Source organism: Lycium ferocissimum, chromosome 5 (assembly GCF_029784015.1).
Source record: "Lycium ferocissimum isolate CSIRO_LF1 chromosome 5, AGI_CSIRO_Lferr_CH_V1, whole genome shotgun sequence".
NCBI lineage: Eukaryota > Viridiplantae > Streptophyta > Magnoliopsida > Solanales > Solanaceae > Lycium > Lycium ferocissimum.
In genome coordinates, this window is record NC_081346.1 from 29,252,005 (window position 1) to 29,258,810 (window position 6,806).

Genomic DNA, 6,806 nt, shown 5'->3' on the forward strand with positions numbered 1-6,806 from the left:
ATCCAACCGTTAATAAATAAGTGAAGTTTTTATATCTTCGAACCGAAAAAACAAATGTTAATTACTCGATGAAGTTTTTATATTCTTCGAATCGAGTAAACAAGTGAGTAGAAAGTATGAAAACTTTAATCTCAAACGCATAGTAGAAGTTATGAAAACTTCAATCTCCAACACACACAGAATATAGATTATTAAACAGTTTAGATTTCTTAATCTTGTTAAATCTATATGTTCAAGACAGTATTTAAACAAAACCAATTTCTGTTATAAGAATGTAAAACAAAAAAAGTGTTAAGGACAGAAAATAGACGAAGAAGAATTTTCTGAGCTCACAAGTTTCTTGTGTGTCGTTAAGAAATCTAATCCCCTCACAGTTGCCAAGGTTACTGGATTAATTTCTCCCAGGATAGAACGGAAAAACTATTCTGTAATAGCGGCAATGCAAATTACGAACTTCAAGAACTCAAAGATCAGCCAGAAATCACACTTGGGACACTTACCGTTTTGTTTGAAAAGCATGCGAATGCGAGAAAGAGAGGAGGGGGAGTAAAAACATTTTCGTTGTTGGATTTTTTTTTCGAAGATTCGAAATGAGGCGAAGCCTCGAAAATTTATAGCTATTGAACGCACCGTTGGAAGAAGATAAGACGACCATTTGTCGGTGAATTTCCGTTGGAAACTTAATATTAATTTATTTCGAGTATTAATTAACTAAATAAATAATACACAAATTAATATTAAGAAAATGAAACTTAAGTGATGAAAATGGAAAACCAATTTGGTCCAAAAAGATTATCAATCAATCATACCAAATCCAAATCCGAGTACGACGACGACGACGGTGAGGGGAGTCCTCTTCTCAACTCCCCAAGAGCTAGAAGAAGTGTTTCTCTATATAAGCACATACATATAACTTTCCACCACCAATGTGGGAGAATGGTCACATGGAAAAGTTACATTTCCAAAATTTCACTTCTCTCCAATTTTGTTTCCCTCCATTTCCCAATTCACACTTCACCTTTAAAGGTCACTACTTAGTGACTTTAAATCCCAACAATTTTTGTTGAATTGAAAAAAAATCTCGGGGCTTACGCTCCAAATGCATGGCGTAACGTTGGGGTTTATGCCTAGGCGAACGTCCGAAAGGTAAGCCACCGCATATACACCTCAAGGTGTTTTTTGGTATGCTCACCCGAAATGCCTTTTAAAACACTCGCCTTTTATTTCTCTATATTTCTTCCCATTGAATTTGAAATAGATGGACATAGTTTGCAATAGCCATCTAGAAGTTTTTGCATGGATTTCCCTTCAAATGCAACGGTCTTTAATTTTTCCTCTCTTGCTCATTTAATAAAAATATCCAGACCTGCGTCGCTCGGCATAAGTTCTCAGAATATTTATCTTAAGAAACTGCATATTTGCTTCGCTCGGTAAGTTCTGTATGAATTAAGTTATGCAACATAAGTTGTATAGTATTTTTAGAATTTGATGTAGTTTTCAGAAACTGGAGTTATGCTTTTTGCGGCATATATTCATTATACTTTTGGAGTTGAATAATGTGCATGTTTTTGTAGAATTTGATGTGCTTTTAACCATTTTTATGTTGAATTTTGAAAGTTTTGCCGTGTCCGGCATAACTTGTGTGATATTATGATACGAAAGTATAAATTTATGCCGCGCGAAAAATGTTCAAGTACAAAAATTAAAATCACAGATTTGAGCGAAAAAATTAAAAACCACCCCGAAATAGGACATTTATGTGAATAACTCGACCATCTAACAAATTGGTTCACTTGGGTGGGAAGAATTAGCCTAATGGTTGCTATAACTGTACATCATTTTACACTATAATTGCATTGTGCATATAACGTCAATTAGGGGTGTACAAAGAGAACCAACAAATCGCACCAAATCGATATTCCGAGTCAAATCAAGAAAAAACTCGATTAGTGATTTGGTTTGACTTGGTTTGATTTTAAAAATAAAAACCCGATCATAATTGGTTTGTTTGGTTTTAACCAAAGAAAGTCAAATCGAACCAAATTAACCCGACATTATATGTAAACAATTTTTAAAAATGTTTTATACATAAAAATATTTATTTGTAATGTAATTTATAAGTATTTCTTAAACTTTTTCATAGCTTTTGTCTTTTAATGTATTATTTCAAGTTTGAATTTAGAATTTTGAATGGTCAAATAAGTTTTATAGCCCATAGATGTTAGTAACTCAAATAAAGCTAAACCAAAACCAAAACCAAAACCAAATCAATACATTAGCTAACAAAAGAAATTTGTATACGGATAAAACCGGTGCAAAGTGCCTCGAAGGGTAGTAATAAAATGTAAAACGCTGACAGATGTGGCGTTGGACTAAGTTCGATGGTTCGGATGTATTGATGTTCGAAGTGTCATTCGCCCGTTAAACCGAAGAGCTGCCAGAGATCGAAGAGATGCTGGCCAACTTATGCGAAGAATCCGTAGCGAGCCGGATTTCTAGCGGCCAGTTGCGCCGTCCGTTACACGGACGGCTGTGGATGTCGCCTTTAGTTAGGGTTTATTTCGGGCTTTTAGGGTTTAGGAGAAGGCCCACTCTTGTAACCATAAAAAGGGGATAAAACGCTCATATTATACCAACTTTACGAATACGCATACATACACTTACCCCTAATGTATGGTTTTCTATAAAACCATATTTGTATCAATTGTTCTTAAAATTATGTGATATGGTGTTGTAAACCCGTTGTAATTCCGTGGTTATATAACCATGAAAAAGTTTAATTTTTGTAACCACGGATTTGGTGGTTTTTGCGTGGTTACGTATTTCATTTCTCCATTATACCCCCACCCTCCACCAGCCCACCCCCACCCTACCACTCACCCTCATCCTCACCCCACCTTACAAAAAACCCCCACCCTACCACTCACCCTCACCCCACCTTACCAATAACCCCCACATCCAACTACCTCACCCTACCACCCACCACCCCAATCCCCACCCATTACCCCTCACCCCCACCCGACCACCCACTACCCACCCTCATCCCATAACCACCCACCCCTCTACCTCACACCATATACCTCTCCACCACCCCCACCCACTACCTCTCACTACCACCCAATCCCACCCCACAACCACACACTACCACCCACTACCCCCCCCTCATCCCACAACCACCCACCTCACACCGCCCACCCCTCCACTATCCCCACCCACTAGCCCTCACCACCAACCAACCCCTCCCCACAACCACTCATCCCCACACTACCACCCACTATCCGCACCTTCATCCCATAACCACCCACCTCACACCACCCTCCCAATGACAACCCTCACCACCACCTATTTTTTTTTTAAGTTCTTATTTTATCCTTTACCTGAGTTTTAGTTTATCCTTTACCTAAGTTTTATTGATATACTGTATATAAACTAATTTTTAATTAAGAGTTAAGGGTATTTTAGTAACTTACAAGTTATTATACAATATCATACAACCAAATCAAATAATACAAATGTTATTAAACCACAACAAACAATATAGTCTATCCAAATATTGTGTTCATCCATACTGTACCATACCATACCGTACATTAATGAACCACGGGAAACAACCATCCAAACATAGGGTTACTCTTTCTTTGTAATATCCATCAAAAAAGTATAAGCTCTCGTAATTGGTTCGGGTTCACTGTTCGATGCACCGAAACCGGACCAATAATCCAACGAAGATATACACGAGTACAGGCTATCATTCTCTTTTTTTTTTGTTTTACTCAATCAATTGTTATTTCTTGTTTCCTTACGTTGACAACTAATCAAACCCCATATCCTTTAAACCGCGTACAAATTCAATTGTTATCTTTTTTAGGGGTAAACAAAATTCAATTCTAATACTAGAAATGACAATGATGTTGAATATCTATTCTTTAGTTTTGCATTGGTTAGCCAATGAAAATACATAACTTAATTTTATTTTTTCGTTAATATTTAGTTATGTAATTAATACTTATTAGCCGTACTTATTTTAACATGACTTAGTACTTTTAGATTATGATCATTTTCATTATGTCTTATTAAGTAGCCATATTTACTTTAACATGACTTCATACTTTTAGATTATGTTCATTTTATTTTATGCGATTTCATTATTTTTTGTTGTGAATATTTTACTACAATGTCACCTCTCATCTCCTCCACATTTTGTATTATTTTCTTAAAAAATATCTTAATTAGATAGTCGTATCTTAGCAGGACTAAAGAAATATTCGACTCATAAGTTATATCTTTTGTATGAAGACTTTACCTGGAAAAAAAACTTGAAAAACCCGAGAAAATCGAAAAAAATCGAGAAAACCTGAGGTTAAAATTTCCGACTTCTATTGGTTTGATTTAGTTTATAGATTTAAAAACCCGAAATAATTGATTTGATTTGGTATTTAAAAAACCCAAATCAATCCGGTCAACGTGCACCCCTAACGTCAATCATATAAGTCGTAGCTATTGGTTTCAAATTAGCCAAGGATCAGGTGTGGCAAAAATAACCCAAAAAATTCGCGTTTGTTTGCCGGTTCTTCCAAAATAGACTGAAAAAGCCAATTGAATATTCTCATAATTCATTCAATATATCACATAACATTCTCAAGGTTATCCTCTGAAGCCCAAAAATATGGCAAGTCTAATTTTACTTTCTCATCTAAACAGATTTTTCTATATTTTCTTGAGTGGGTTTGGTTAGAATTGGTTAGAAACACCTAGACGAGGCAATATACAAATTTGAGAAAGATTTGAGGTGATTTGGACTGGTTGTGGTTAAAACGGCTATTAACACATTACGTGGCTCAGTCAAAAATAATTATACTAGTAGCTAGAGAATATACCAAAATATACATTAATTACGTATAAAATATGTATATCTTTATATATTACAATTAATATACGAAAAATATACATTTTCTGGCTATATTTTGGTGGGCGGCTATACAGTGTAAAAACGTTGTTGCGGCATGTGCACATTATGTTGCATATCTTGTATATCAATGTATATCACAAACATTCAGGGATATACATGAGACACAATGATATACAAGTGGTATACGTTGATATACCGGGGGATATACACACCTAGACGAGGCTATATACATGAGACACAATGATATACTACCTCTGTCCCAATTTATGTGGCACTTCGAGAGTCAATTTGACTAAACTTTGAAGCTAAATTGGATTAGATCAACTTAATTTTTTAAGATTAAAATTTATATATTTGAAAACTACATGAAAAGTACTATAATTTGCGACCTTTCTCATATCAATTTGGTTAAAAAATACATCTTAAAATGTTGGTCAAAGTTCTTGCAGTTTGAATCTCAGGAAATGAAAAGTGTCACATAAATTGGGACAGAGGAAGTATAAAGAAATATGCAGTCGTTTGGATAATTTGTGTATTGAGTTGAATTTCAGAATTTGCTTAATTTCTACTAGTATTATTTTGTTAAAATCTTCGGTTTAATTGCAAATTTACTTGCTGAAAATGCACAACTTAATTGCAAATTTAGGTGATAAAATAAAATATTTTTAACTGTTGAATTAGGTGCTGAAAATATGCAACTTAACTGGTGATCACCGAGTGAAAACAAATAGAAGAAATGCGAGAGATGGAGGTTGAAGAGGTTGGCTTGGGATTGCCTAGCATGGATGATCTAAGATTAAGTCGTTTGAATCATGTCACTGATTTTAACATATGAGAGTTGCTTCTTTGTTTATGTATATAAAATATTCTTATTATTTTTTTTTTTTTAATGTAACGCTTTAGGCTTCAAGTAATTGCAATGTTTGGGTATCCTCTATCTCCACAAAACTGAATTAAATTGGCCTATTTTAGTGACTTCCAGCCTTGGAATCTCTAGCTGATATGAGTGCATGTAACTAACCAATCTGATTGATGTATTGTGTTAAAGAGGAGAAAAGGACATAAATGGGTAGGGGTGGGCGTTCGGTTCTTCAGTTCGGTTTTCTCATACTTCGGTTCAGCTATTTCGGGTTCGGTTTTTTGAAGGTGGACACTAAACACCGAACCAAACTAGTTCGGTTCGGTTCTTTCGGTTTCGGTTTTTTGAAGTTTGGTTCGGTTCGGTTTCGATTTTTTCAATTTGGTGTTTTCAATTCGAGCTTTCGACGGCGGCGAGCGCATGGCTGTAGCGGCCGGCACGGTTCGGCGGCGGCCGCGGCACGGTAGCCAAATAGCGGCACGGTTCGGCGAGCAGAAGATAACTAGAAAGCGTGAGCGACGCACTGGTTCGAGCGGCAAGCGGCAGGCTGGCTAAGTAGCAACAGGTTCGACGAAGACGGCAAAATCTGGCCCAGCGTAAAGACGGTTCGAAGACGAAAACGAAGACATAGTTTCAGTAGCAATAGCAACAACAGTTATCTAAATGCTCAAAACCAGTAACCAACAACAAACAACGTACAAGACAAAAACAAGCAACACAATCAACATAACGATAAAATGAGCAGCAGCCAAACGGCCAAACAACATAAATGTCCTAAATTTTAGCTCCAAATACAAAACATAAGTTGTAACACTAAGTGTTAAATCCATCCTCTCACATAACAATCATAATTAAGTCCGAAATTCACCAAATTCAAAACATAAGCTTAAAATTGAAGGTGAATCCGCCTATCTTCAAGACATCTCTCAATATGCTTCATTAAGCTAGATGTGCCATTTGCTCTATGACAATTAAGTATCGCACCGCATGTTAAGCACCTAGCTTTAAGCCCTTCTTCATTGTCTTGAACCATCACAA